Genomic DNA, 13,763 nt, shown 5'->3' with positions numbered 1-13,763 from the left:
TGGCATAGTCAATGAAACACAAACATCTTTCTAGAATCCTCTACTTTCAGTCAAAATATATTTCCTATCTTCAGTGATGTTCCTTGTTGCATACACCCTTCTGAATTCAGCATTACTGTATATCGGTGCACTACTACATACATTTGAAAACTATTTCCAGCACAATTTTAATGCCATGAAATATTGATGGTATTGTGTGATAATTTTATATTCTTCTGGAACACCTTGGGTTGGAATGGAAAGGAATATGGATCCTTGTAGTCGATTGACCAAGTAGCAACTTATTGTGCTCATCACGTGTACTCACGCTAAGTGAGAGGACAGCATTTGGAAGACTATCTTCCACCAGAGGAAAATGACAGTCCCAGGATGTCTTTCACCCAGAAGTGATGTATTTCTGTTCGGTTTCAAACTGATTTGTCAGAATATTTCTATGGCCACAAAGAAACACAGAGTCAGAAAATACAATTTTGTCATAAATACGATTCCGGGAGAATCAGCGTATTGGTGACTACATAAGTATCTACCAAGGAATTTTGACAACCTAGTCTGAAAGTCTGAAAACTATTCTCAACAGTGTTCTGATAGAAAGATTTCAAATATGAGCCAGCTCACAGATTTATTTCTTCTATATTCTTCTGAGAAAATAAACAGGATCTGGATTCTACAGAAAATAATGTAGTCCCGTCCTCTCTTCCGCTCCCGGGGTTCCCTCCAGCTATGGCCGCTGCCACCGCTGCAGCTGACCGTGGGGCGCCAGCGTCCCCGGACAAGTTGCTCCCGAAAGGCGACGCGGAGAAGACTGAGGAGGATCTAGAGGAGGATGATGACGAGGAGCCAGATGAGACCCTGTCGGAGAGACTCTGGGGTCTGACAGAGAAGTTCCCGGAGAAAGTCCGGTCCGGGGCCGGAGCCACTTTGGACCTCTCCTTTGTTGTGGCTCAAAAAATGTACAGATTTTCCAGGGCAGGCTTATGGATTGGGACCCCTTCCTTTATGATTCTGGTTCTCCCTGTGGTCTTCGAGACGGAGAAGCTGCAAATGGAGCAATAGCAGCAGCTCCAGCAGCGGCAGGTACTCCTAGGGCTCAGCACAGGACTGTCGGGAGGAATGCTAGGGCCTCTGCCGTCACTGCCTGGGAAGATCTAGAGCTTTAGCCTGTATTGAGCTCAGTGAGAGAAGTTTGAATTTCAATTGTTAGAACTGCTGATTGGGGAGTTTGTTTTTTTGTGTGTTAAACTTTGGCACATTGATCTGTGTGGAACAGGTGGGAGTCTGCCCTACAGATACACCTGTGCCTGCCACTCCGCCAGGCTCGCTCTTCTGTCTGCTTGCAGACCCCTGAGTGCATCAGTGCAGGCGGTTACTTACCCACTACCCACCCCTCGCTAAATTGCCCCAAGTTGTCCTGAACAACTACCCGCTCTCTTCTGAGACCCTGGGAGGAATGTCCCCGACTGTGGGAGGCTCGGCTGCTTCCGAGTGGAGAGGTGGGGGAAGGACACACAATGTGCAACAGCACAGTGCATTACAGTGGCGTGGCTCAACCCCCACTGTGTGCCCATGTATTGGGAAGAGCTGGTTCCTCTGCCTTTTGGCCGATATCCCTGTATTATGTGTATAAAAAAATGGCAGCAATCGCTTTTTGCATTTAAATATTAAAAATGATTCCAACTGGAAAAAAAAAGAATGTCATCTCAGGATTGGAAGAAGGTTTATGAACAACTTTGACTACGCACACAGCACTAACTTGCTTGCTTGACGTGGCAGGCACCTGCAGAACTTACTGGATGAAGGTCAAAGACTGCAACTCTCTTTACGGACAGCAACGCAGCATAGGAACACACCCTCTTACCACTGGAGCAGCGGGCGGCATGATGATAAATGAGAAAAAGATGGATGTTGTCAAGGATTTCATTTTACTTGGATCCACAATCCATGCTCGTGGAAGCAGCGGTCAAGAATCAAGCTGCTTATTGAATCGAGCAAATCCGCTGGAAAATACATCTTTGAAGTGTTAGAAGGCTGAGCTGTCACTTCGAGGACGAACCCCAATCCTTGGCGCTGTCAGTGCCTCATCAGCATGCGCAATCTTGACAATGAATGCAGAGGAGCAGACGTGCATTTTAATTATGACGTTGGAGAAGAATACTGAAGAAAAAATTTACTATGGCCAGAAACAAAAATTAAACCTTTCTTGGGGGAAGTACTGTTCCTTAGACGCGAAGATGGCAATCTGATATATTTTGGGAATGCTCATAGGAGAAACTAGTCTTTTGAACAAGGCATCATTTTGTAAAGTAGATGGACAGACAGAAAGAGGCAGATGCTCTTTGAGACACAGTGACACATTGGCTCCAACAATGGACTCAAACAGACCAATGATTTTGAATATAGTACCAGGCCAGGCAGTGTGTCCGTCTGTTGTAAATGGGGTTTCTAAGTGTCAACCTGGCATTCTGTGTTGCTCACCCTCCTGACAAAATGACTGAAGACAAAATGGGTTCATAAACAAATGTGGTGGAGAAAGCTGATGGTGCCCAGCTATCAAAAGTTATGGCACCTGGGGTCTTCAAGCCTTGAAGTTAAACAAGCAGCCATTGATCAGAGAAGCAACAGGTCCACATGGAAGAAGCATGCCAGCCTGTGTGATCATGAGGTGTTCACGGAATCAGGTAACAGGCACCAGAAGATCCCAATCAAACAAACAAAAACATATTTCTGAGAATAAGGGGGGTCAGAACAGGGACCCGAAAGTAGGCAATAGCACATCGCCTCATAGAAGGGTCACAAGGAATTGATGAGTCAACCAGGGGGTAGTATAGCACCAATGAAATACACAATCTTCCTCTGGTTCTTTGAGGCTTCCTCACCCCCTACTGTCATGACCCAGTCCTGCTGTTTAGCTCTGCCTAGACTCGAGCACTTACACTGGTACAGGTAAGAGCTCATGACACATGGAATCCAGGTAAGATAAACCTCTCAGGAACAGAATTTTGAGTAGCGATGCCAGGATGGTAGGGAGAAGATGGGGGGTGGGGGAGAAGTATGGGGAACGGATCGCAATGAACTATGCATAATCCATGCCCCCCCCCCAAGTGGTATGAACAACAGAAATGTGGGTAAGGGAGACAGCGGTCTGTGTAAGAATTGAAAACCATAACACCACCCCCAAGAAAAGTGGGAGGTGGGGGAGGGAGGAAAACGAGGAGCTAATACCAAGGGCTCAAATAGAAATTAAATGTTTAAAACATGATGATGATGATGACATATGTATAAATATGCTTGATACAATTGATGTATGAAATGTTACAAGAGCTGTAAGAGCCCCGAATAAAATGATTTAAAAAAAGAAATGCTGATAATACAGCAAGTGTGCAGAAAATGTTATTCTTCATTATTTACTTAATAATCGTTCAAACAGAGATGTAGATGATAGAGCCTGGTTTTATAAATTGCATTATGAAATGCTATCCAGTTACCCAGACTCCTTAAAGTGTTTCGAAATATAATGAATTTTTTTCTAACATTCATAGGAGAAGGAAGGACTGACTACATATGGGGTGGCAAATGAGGGTTATATTGCTCCTTCTAAAAAAATTTATTTAAGGTATGTGAGTGTGGGAATGGGGGCCAGAGTAATATAATCTTGTCACAGAAATAGGAATGTTTTGCTCCACTAAAGCAAGTCAGGTTCATGGCACTTAACTGAAACAGCTTTTAAAGTTTTCATATATACGTATACTTTTAAAAATCGTTTACCTTTAACATTATATTTAATTTCCTTGTACTATTGGTTAAAAGTATAGGGCATAGTGTATAGGGCATGTTTCCATTTGAGCAAGAAAGCGGTTCTTCATGAATTTCAACAAATCTACGAACGCCAAAGAAGCACTGCAATGGTTACCACTGTAACTGAGGATGGCATTTACTGAATGTGATATTTAAGATTTTTGAATCAATTTTTCTTAGCCTAGATTCACAGGGGTTTGAGGGCTCGTCAATTCTGTGCACCGTGATCTCCTCAGGGGCCCGTTTCCAGTTTAAGTGGATCCTGTGGTAAAGCTTGCTGGCCTTTCGTCAAGTCTAGAACCTGCACATGACACATCAGCTAGCCTCTTTGACGTTGAATTCTACCTAGCAACTTGACGTAGTGCCTGCTGACGACAGGAGTTATCAGTATCCTGCCATCTGACTTACTGACCTTCAGTTCATCCACGTTTGCAGCTTGCTGACTAACCTCCTGATTTGGGGATCAACAGCCCTTACAGTGATGTGTGTCAGGAGAAGCCTCCAACTTCACATCTGAGCAATGGTCTTGGGGCTCGCCTCCTCTACAACTGTGTGAGCCAGTTCATTGATATCAGTCACCCCAGGTCAGTGTATATTGGGATAGAATCATGGCAGTAGTGAGGTTTTCTTTCCTTCATTTTTTTTGGGATTTGGTAAGTCAGTGACCTTTCTACTTTAGCTTCACTAATTTTGATTATCAAGGGAACCTAGCCTCAGAAACTGAAAACAAAAATTGACCAAAGATAGACTAGTTATGTGGTTCTACTAGTCAGAAGAGAACTATGGGAAATAAAAAGAGGATTTTAGTAGTATCTTTGGGGTACATTTGAAGTTAATGGCATAATTTACCCAAGAAATATTAAAGGCAGAAGATCTTGAAGTCACAAAATGGGTTATATTTTCCTGAATCTGCATGGAAACTTGTATCTCGAAGCTTAAAACACCCTCACGAATCAGTCACCATGCTTCCAGGTGTGCATGGTACCGCTCGTCGGAGGAATTCCGAGTACTCTCATTGTATCAGTGCTTGCTCACAATATTCTAAGATAAGGGGGAAGAGAAAACTTAAGCTTTAAGTTAAAGGTAGGAGAATTGAGACCAGAAGAGAATTGATGACACCCTCAAGATCCTCAAGAAAGTTCCACATGAGATGCAAGTAGAATCGCTTTTGTTTTCAGATAAGTGTTCTTCCCTAAATCACCGGACACACAGAGTTCTCCCATAACCCACTTGGTTGATCAGCAGAAGTAATATCGAATATCATGTAAGTATGATAACGAAGCAAAATTTAATGTCTTTGATATCTTCCCCTACAGAGATGGGAAGGAGGTCCAACATTATTCTTTAATAAGATATTAAGCAACAATGCTAAAAAGGGGTCTAATTATAATTTTAAATGCCATTTACATTTTTTATGTGGTAAATTCTATTGCACAATTTTCATTTTCTCTTTCCTAAGGTTAGCAGGCAAGGGCTAAAATCTACTGAAAACACAGTCTGCGAGCTGATTAGAACAACAGTTCTAATGGAAAAATATCGAAAACTAAATTTGAATAGTAAAATCATACTACTTTGCAAACCAATAAATGAAAATGATTCCTAATGAGTTATTTCTATTACTTGCATCGAATATGAGTTTCCTTTGATAGCTTTTGAATTGCTTTTATGTTAGCTACCTATCTCATCAAAAGAATAGATTTTATCCTTGACCCATGTTAAGTCACAGGGATAAGCAGTGAATGAATGGCCTGATAGGCTCTGGGGATTGCTGGTCATCAGTTAATATGGGTGGACACATTGGGGCAGATTTTAAATGGTCAGTTGTTTGTGATTAATCAAAGAAGTAAATTACATTCAGAGGCAATTGGAAAATCTGCAACTCCAATGGCGGTTGGTGTTCCATGATAAAATTATCTAAACTTGTAATGACATGTAAGGAATCTGTCCAGAAGAGAGGACTCCCCATTGCCAGCACAGTAATCAAGTTTCCGTTCCTGTCAGATGGACAGTGATAGAGTAGCAAATAATGATGTGATTATCACAGCTTTTCAAAAATAGCCATTTTAGGTGCTTGAGAATGTGGTAACATCACAAGCTCACAGATGTAAGCCTCAATCAGTAAGCTATAACCTTAAAATAATGAATTGAAAGTCTAAGTTAGAACATTTTATGTATTTATGGGAGGAAGATTATTTATCTGTGTACTTCTGATAACTGTAGGGAAGGCAACAAGGGAAAGCAGAAAGAAAAGCAAAATAGAAAATAAGGAATGTAAACCCTGTGGAGATGGGCATGTCCCATTGGGAGTTATCTTGTATAGTTTCCTAAATTATAAAATAGTGATAGCCAAGGGTGAAAATTATATGTGATAATGATAAATATATGGAACACATACACAAATGTTTTTGTAAAATTACTATATTAGTAAAATAGGATATGTGCTGATTAGAACATTGATGAGTAGACATAATTATATGTTTTTTTTGTGGGGGGAATCTATTAGCGTGAATTTTATTGACCAATTATTGACCTATTTTCAAAAAGATTTTTCAAAAGAAATAAATAGCAGTCTGCAACAGTTGATTCATGTAAAGTCATATGTTTGACAGATGGTTGTGCTTGTGCATACTGTCCATACAGCACAATGAAAGGCTTTTACCAGCACAAGGACAAGCAAACCCACTAATTTTCTACTTGTTGGGAAACACTAGTTGGCACAAGAAAGCATTTTCATTTCTTATACATAGAATCTTGCAGTGTTATGGGAATTTGGGACTGCTGTTTAGAAGGTTGTTCACAATAAGTGCTTTTAAATTTCCAATTATATAAAAAAAGTTTCTGATTGATGACACACGAGTATGTAGTCATGTGATTTATGGGTCTGGCCACTTATTCATATATCTGGAAGTGACTGATTTATTCATCCAGGGAGTTATTTCCAAGTCATGCAACTGCTCTGTGAGCATGACTGATTGATAACCTCAGGAGATGATGAATGGTGGCGCATGCCCTTGACTTATAAGATGCATTACTGACTTATAATTAATCCAACTGAGGCAGGAGTCAGTGCTCTATGCTAGGGTATAACTGCTTGTTTATTAATAAGGTTGCTTTATTTGACTTATCTGTGTGGAGAGACTTTAGATTTTAGCCATCATCATGCTCGAAATCCCTGGGTGGCTTTGCACTTGAGTGCAATGGGTGGCTTTGCACTTGAGTTTATGGAACCTTGTTCTGCTGCTGTTCACCATTCTTTAGGAACACGCGTGACCAAGATGAATTCTTTGCTTATTTATTTTTCCTTTTAGGGCCAAATGCACAAATCTCTGCTTGTTTTTCCTGTCACCTCCTATTTGCTGTTCTCATCAATTTTTATGCAAACAATCCCAGTTGGCACGTTGGGGTCTTAGCTGCCTCTTCAAAAGCCAAAGTCTGACTTCACAGTGGCCTTGTCAACGTTATTGCTGTATGCTGAGTCATAAGTGGAGCCAGTCCTTTGGCAATATAGGGTTGGCAATCAGTGAAGAGCAAGCTGAAAATCAATGTTAACTTGGTCTTGTTTCAGACATTTGCCTTGAAGAAAGCCAAAGGGGTCTAAACCAAGAGTTTAAAAGGAACCAAGTGTGAATTTTGTTTACAAACTTGTTGGAACTAAGGGGATATAAGCTTATGACTGAGACATGGCATCGAATGAATTAGAATCCATATAGTGAACAGAACAATGGAAATAGGTTTTCAGGATTTTGATAAATAAAAAGAGTAGTTCATATTAATTGTGTGCTTACTGGATACCAGATCTGAGGTTAAATAAACATCACTGTGACAAAATAATAGAAATTATGATTAAGCAAAAATATAAAAATACAAAGCAGTTGTTTCTTGACATAGCCTCCATCTAGGTGTATGACCTTCTGAAGATAGTATTTCCATCTCCTTAACCTTTTCCTTGCTGGCTGAAAGTGAAGAAGTCTTGAAGTACTTCCTGATAGATCAAGGGTTGCAGCCTTCAGTATGCATTACAACTCAATGTAAAGAAGACCAAAACCCTCACAACTGGAGCGTCACTGAGTGCGTTTGTCATTTCATTTTTTTTTGAGGAGCACTAGGTAAAATCTATAGAAATGGAGAAAAGATTGAAGTTGTCACAAATTTTGTCTTGCTTGGATCCACAATCAATGCTCATGGAAGCAGCGGTCAAGAGATCAAATGATGCACTGCGTTGGGCAAAGCTGCTGCAAAAGACCTCTTTAGAGTATGGACAAGCAAGGGTGCTACATTGAGGACTAACGCGTGCCTGATGGGTCAGGCATGGTATTTTCAGTAGTCTCACATGCATGCAAAAGTTATGCATTGAATAAGGAGAGAATTGATGCATTTGAATTGTGGTGCCGAAGAAGAATGAAATTAATATGGACTGCCAAAATGACAAATAATATCTCTTGGAGTAAAAGTGGCCAGCGTGCTCCTAAGTGGCAAGGATGGCGACACTTTTTCTTATATTCTTTGGTCATGTTGTCAGGAGAGAGTAGTCCCTGGAGAAAAACTCAATGCTGGGCAAAGTGGAAGGGCAGAGAAAAAGAGGAAGACCCCCCAATGAGATGGATGGACACAGCAGCTGCAACAATGGGCTCAAGCATAGGACCAATTGTGAGGATGGCGCAGAATTGGGCAGTGTTTTGCTCTGTTGTGCATAGTGTTGATATGGGCGGAACCACTTCTTTTTAAAAAATGAATTAATTAATTTTTAAAAACTTTTTATTAGGGATTCATACAACTCTTATCACAATCAATGCATACATCAATTGTGTAAAGCACATCTGTACATTCTTTGCTCTCATCATTTTCAAAGCATTTTGCTCTCCACTGAAGCCCTTTGCATCAGGTCCTCTTTTTTCCCCTCCCTCCCCGCTCCCCTCTCCCTCAGGAGCCCTTGATAATTTATAGATTATTATGTTGTCATATCTAGCCCTATTCGGCGTCTCCCTTCACCCCCTTTTCTGTTGTCCATCCCTCGGGGAGGAGGTCACATGTAGATCCTTGTAATTGGTTCCCTCTTTCCAGCCCACTCACCCTCTACCCTCCCAGTATCACCCCTCACACCCCTGGTCCTGAAAGTATCATCCATCCTCAATTCCCTGTGCCTCTGGGTCCTTATGCACCAGTGTACATCCTCTGCTCTATCCAGACTTGCAAGGTATAATTCGGATCATGATAGTTGGGTGGGAGGAAGCATTTAGGAACTGGAGGAAAGCTGTATTCTTCATGGGTGCTACATCGCACCCTGACTGACTGATCTCCTCCCCAAAACTCCTCTGCAAGGGGATCTCCAGTGGCCAACAAATGGGCCTTGGGTCTCCACTCTACACTTACCCCTTCATTCACTATGGTAAGATCCCCCCCCCCCCCGATGATGCCTTACACCTGGTCCCTTCGACACCTCGTGATCGCACAGGCCGGTGTGCTTCTTCCATGGGGCTTTGTTGCTTCTGAGCTAGATGGCCGCTTGTTCACATTCAAGCCTTTAAGCCAGACACTATCTCTTTTGATAGCCGGGCACCATCAGATTTCTTTGCCACATTTGCTTATGCACCCGTTGGTCCTCGGCTATCATATCATTGAGGTGTGCAGCCAATGATATAATTTTTTTTGTTCTTTGATGCCTGATAACTGATCCCTTCGGAACAATGTGATCACACAGGCTGGTGTGTTCTTCCATGTGGGCTTGGTTGCTTCTGAGCTAGATGGCTGCTTGTTTATTTTCAAGCCTTTAAGACCCCAGGTGCTATATCTTTTGATAGCCGGGCACCATCAGCTTTCTTCACAACATTTGCTTATTCACCCGCTTTGGCTTCAGCGGTTGTGTCGGGAAGGTGAGCATCATAGAATGCCAATTTAACAGAAGAAAGTACTCATGCATTGTGGGAGTGCTTGAGTAGAGGCTCAAGGTCCTTCCAACACCTTAATAGTAAACCTATAAATATAGACACATAGATCTATTTCCCCATCCTCACGTATATTTGCATATGTACATGTCTTTGTCTAGACCTCTATAAATGTCCTTTGTCTCCTAGCTCTTTCCTCTATTTCCCTTGATTTTCCTCCTGTCCCACTATCATGCTCTGTCCCCACCTGGGTTTCAGCTATACCTCTTTGTTACCTTAAGCCTGATCATTCCCTACTAGACCTGCCAGACCCACCTCACCACCAATTTGAATCCCTTGTCCCTGGGTTTGTTAACACCACTTCCTTACCTTCCACCTCCCTCTATCCCATGTCCCCCAAGTACAACATAAGCCTTCTGAGGTAAGTACTAAAATAAATGCAAAAGGGGCATAGGGAAAAAGCTACTGTATACAAACATTGTTGGGGTGAGCACCTTGTAGTATTGCAGAGACCAGATCAAATCCAGGGATGCACATGGTAGACAACTGGGGAGGAAGTGGGAAACAGAAAAAAAAAAAGAGGATGAATATAAGGAAGAAAAGGGGAGTGGGCGCTATGGGGCACTAACCCATCCAAGGGGAGGGTATTGTTTATATCGCCACATGGAAAGAGGGACCAGATCTTCAACCCAGTGCCTCAAGGTGTGAATGCAATATTCCAGCGTGGAGTAGGGAACCAGTGGAGAGGTCTGGGAGGCTGGCCCCAGTACCAAATATTAAGTGGATGCTTGCCCCTCCCCCCAGAAGAATTTGTTTCAAAGGACAGCATGTAGTTATCTAAACAAAAGCTTTTAATAAATATTGTTAAAAGAAAAATACTTGGAAAGACACCTCAATATATACCAGGCACAATTTTAAGTGATATACAAGTTGTGAATATTATTGTTATTGTTGTTAGGTACAAGTTCCAATTCACAGTAAGTCTATGTGTGACCGAATGAAACAAAGTCCTAGCATATCATCCTAACAATTTTTATGATGTTCAAGCCCACTCTCACAGTCACTGGGTCAATCCTTCTTACTGATGGGTTTCCTCTTTTTCTCTGTTCTCCTCTCCTCCCCTCTCTTCTCCTCTCCCCTTTCCTCTCCTCCCCTTCCCTCCCTTCCCCTCCCCTCCACTTTCCTTTCCTCTCCTCTCCTCTCCTCTCCTCTACTCTCCCCTTTCCTCACCTCCCCTCTCCTCTCCTCTTCTCTCCTCTCCCCTTTCCTCACCTCCCCTCTCCTCTCCTCCCCTCCCCTCCCCTCCCCTCTCCTCTCCTGTCCTGTCCTCTCCTCTCTCTCCTCTCCAGCATTATGCCTTTTGCCAGACTGACCTCTCTTGATACAATAAGGAGCATAGTGGTGCTGTGAGTTGTGTGGGGCTGCTCTTTACAAGGTCAACTATGCAAATTCACCAGCTTCTCTTTGGGAGGAAGATAAGGCTGTCTGCTCTCTTAAAGATATCTAGTCCTGAAAACCCTATAGAAGATTGCTAGGAGTTTGAATTGACTAATGGCAGTGGAAATCTCTTCTGATGATATTTCCAATGCAGGTGAGACCCAATCTCACCTTCCATACTAAGAAAACATATGGAACATTCTGGTTGTATGTCTTTCAAGCCAGATTAGTTTGCTTTTCTGGAAATCTAAGGTTATTTCAATATTGTTTGCTAACACTATATTTCAGATGGATGAGTTGGTCTTTGGTCTGTCTTATTAATTTTTCACCTTTCATATGCATATGAGATGGTTAACAATACCCTGGCCTGGGTCTCCTACTTCTTGGTTCTCAAAGGGACATCTTTGCTCTTCAACATTAAAGTTTTGCAGCAGATTTATCCAATGCAATACATCATTTGATTCCCTCACTGCTGTTACTGTAAGTCTTGAATGTGAATTCAAGTACAATGGAACTCCTTGACAACTTCAATTTTTTCTTTATTTAACCCAAAGTTGTCTGTTATTGGTCTAGTTGTGAATAATTTAATTTTCTTTACCTTGAGTTGTGGTCCATGCAGTCTATGATCTTCATCAGTAAAATCTCAGGTAAAACAGATTGATGTCTCCTCTAGTACATGAGAAGTAACTCTTCAATTTGCAAATGTGTTCTTTTGCATTGCATCTAGAGAAGAAATAGTATTCACCAAAGATGGAAAACAATATTCATTTATAGTTTTATAGCAGGTCAATAGACTCTACTATCTGTCATAATAAGTTTTTTAATATATCTGGCCTAGCTGTATATCTGCAATCATAATTATATCTCAAGTTAGGATTTCTATTGGCACTGCTGACCTTTTCTCATCTGTAATTCCTAGTTGTAAGGAATCCACCAGTACATGTAAAATATTGAGCAGTGTCCCTGTACTCTACTCACTGGTAGCCCATCTCCTCCCTGGCTGTGATGATAAAAAAATACTCAAATGTCTCTGAAGGAAAAATTACCTTTGGTTTAAAATCACTTCTTTCCATTGATTAAATCATGCTGAATGGATAGGGTGATCTTGGTGGTTCCTCTGGACAGTGGGGGACAACATTGTTATAGATTCAGAGAATGGCCTTTCAATGGTATTTTTAAGATTTAGTCTCCATGGCCATGCCAAAATGTTCCCTTCAAATGAAAAGACAAATTTGGACATTGAGGGAGTTGGTTTATTGTGCCAACCTGGCCTATAAACACATGTGAGTTTAATGGAAGGGAAGAGAGAGAAATGGCTCGGAGAGTCTTGCCTTTCTCGTTCTCAGGTCACTTGCTTTCTGATGGTCGAACCAAGGTGCAGCTGCCTTAGCCAGTTACCTGCTTCAGCTGGCAAGGATCACTAACAAGATATCCCCAAGGAGAAGCCACATGGACCTACCCTGCTTCATCCCTGAGTGCTGGAGCAGCTGTGTTGAGACCCCTGCCAGCACTGAGATGCTTACACGTTCACTGATTCGGCTTTCCTCCTGCAGTCAGCATCACTGTATGAGATGAAGGAGAACTTTGTGGATTGGTGTCGGACATATGGGTTAATGTTGGATTTGGGGGCTTGGGCAGCACTGGGTTGGGTTATTTTCTTGATGTGCACTTACCCTTTATATGAAACTCTCTCTTGTACATATGAGTTTCTGTGGATTTGTTTCTCAAAAGTACCTAGACTAACACAGGCATCTTCTGTTTCTTTCCACAAAATCATCTGATATACTTTATGGTCTGATATACTTTATGGGCTCTGGATGCAGTACATTAAATATCTAGAAATGCCAATTTGCACATTAGTCAGGTGACATGGAAGAGGAGTCTAGAGCAGGTCCAGACTCAGCGCAAACATTCTCTGATATTAGCCATGCAACTGTGAGGCCTTATTGGACTGGAAGTATTAATGGTAGTGGGAAATATAAAATCAAAATTATAGACAAGTCCCAGTGAGAGGGGCTCAGGGATGGCTTTGAGGATTCTGGAACCACCTATCCTATCCACCATTACTGGTACATTACAAGGCCTAGGTAGAGATAGGAGAAGAGTTGACTGAGGGTAACCAAATAACTCTGTTGAGGGGCAACTCCAATGGTCTTATCACAAGTTGGATGGTGCTTTCCCCAAATATGTGTGAGCACCACTAGACTGTGGTCATCAGTGTTGTGCGGTTGTCCTCCGTGTTGTGACCTGAGGTAATTAATCCCCATTCCGTGATATATGTTGTAAACCCTAAACAATGGTAAGACTTTGTCTTAAAACACTGGACAAATTGTCAGGAGTGACCAGTCCCTGGAGAAGGACATCGTGCTTGGTAAAGCAGTGGGCAGTAAAGGAAGACAAGGCCCTCAGTGAGAGGGACTGGTACAGCGACTGCATTAATGAGCTCAGGCGCAGGAACAAATACGAGGATGGAACAGGGCCAGGCAATGTTTTGTTCTGTTGTGCAAAGGGTCGTTATGGGTCACAGCTGACTTAATGGCATCTGACAACAACATATGTGAATGAGGCAGGACCGAGGTGTCCTACAGCTCGCGTAGGGATTCAAGTCCTACCTTTACTCGTGTCCCAAATGCTGACATTTCCAAAGTTTAG

The 13,763-nt window shown here is 42.0% G+C and overlaps 1 pseudogene; it reads left to right on the top strand.

Moving 5' to 3' along the window:
* Positions 1-720: 720 nt before the first annotated feature.
* On the top strand, positions 721-1,149 carry LOC142441525 (mitochondrial import receptor subunit TOM22 homolog pseudogene; annotated as a pseudogene).
* The last annotated feature ends 12,614 nt before the right edge of the window (positions 1,150-13,763 follow it).

This window comes from Tenrec ecaudatus, chromosome 2 (assembly GCF_050624435.1).
Source record: "Tenrec ecaudatus isolate mTenEca1 chromosome 2, mTenEca1.hap1, whole genome shotgun sequence".
NCBI lineage: Eukaryota > Metazoa > Chordata > Mammalia > Afrosoricida > Tenrecidae > Tenrec > Tenrec ecaudatus.
The sequence above is the reverse complement of the archived record's forward strand: the minus strand, read 5'-3'. Positions and strand labels throughout refer to the sequence as shown.